Here is a 1,367-nt window from a genome sequence, read left to right on the forward strand (position 1 = left end):
CAAAACCCCCCCCTCTTTCTTCGTTATTATTTTTTTTCATGGTTGGGGTTTAATGGATTTCCAAAGTACATTAGATATATAGATTGTGTGATATATCTTTTCATTCTTCATGCCTTTTCAAACATGCTATGGCAGAGACATTAGATTCCTTAATTTGACTAGAAAACATTTAGAATTAAGGTTTCCCAATTTCAACGGATATATAATAATTATACAAGATGACAAAACCATAATATTTTCCATATAGGAGGATCACGTGCTTAGCATACATATATATATATGATAGCCTAGTAGGTCATGTGCTGCTTCTTTTTTCCTTCCAATAATCTCTGAATTGCTAATTATTAAAAGAATGGTCATGTGCTTTTGATTTTCATCACATTAACGTTTCTAGGAGTGTCTGCGGATCGGATCGGATATCGGATATATCCGCATAATTAAACTTTTTTTTTTAATCATATTTCTATGTAAAAGATTTCGATAAAAATATTTTTTTTATACTTTTAAATTTATTTTTTCCTAAAATATTTTTAATCAAACTCTTTTCTTTCTAAATAAAAAAAAAAAAAAAATACAATATATGAATAATAATTACTAACTAAAACATACAAACAAGTAAATACAATACCAAATATATATATATATTTATTTATTTATTTATTTTTTAATTATTATAGTGCGGATCTGCGGATCCGCGGATGTAGAACAAATATCCGCGATTTTCAGATCAGATGCGGATATTTACCGCAGATCTGCGAATACGATATGATCCATAGACACCCCTAAATGTTCCTTTCTTACAATGAAAATTTGGAATATACAGAGATCTATTAGTAATTAATAATTTATACTATAACATATAGTAATCACAAAGTAAATGTATCTAAACGTAATGTTATATATATATGGGATAATACATCTACTTAGTTATACAACTTTAGTCTAAAATATTTTACAGTGATAATACATAATATATATAAATAATTAAAAATTAAATTCATATATTTAAATCACCCCTATTTGACCATCTAATAAACCCTAAACCTAACAAAAATTAGCATGGAGTTATAGAGCCTTGCAACCCTTAGAAGCCTAGCATAGGTATTTACTACTGTTACTGTGCCAACATTTCTCCAATCCAATAATATCCATTTCCTTTTGAGCTTTGACCGTTGAACAACGAAAAATTAAAAACACTCCTTTTGGCACCTATATGTCTTCACCTTCCCTAATTTCAATTTGGCTTTCCTCCTCTATCTTTTTTATTTCTTTAGAAAAAAACTTTTATTTAACGAAATAGTCAAAGGACATTTATAAGTTATATGAAAAATATTAAATTTAAAATTAAAAAAATAAATACTTTTTAT

The sequence above is a fragment of the Arachis ipaensis genome, chromosome B06, assembly GCF_000816755.2.
Source record: "Arachis ipaensis cultivar K30076 chromosome B06, Araip1.1, whole genome shotgun sequence".
Lineage (NCBI taxonomy): Eukaryota > Viridiplantae > Streptophyta > Magnoliopsida > Fabales > Fabaceae > Arachis > Arachis ipaensis.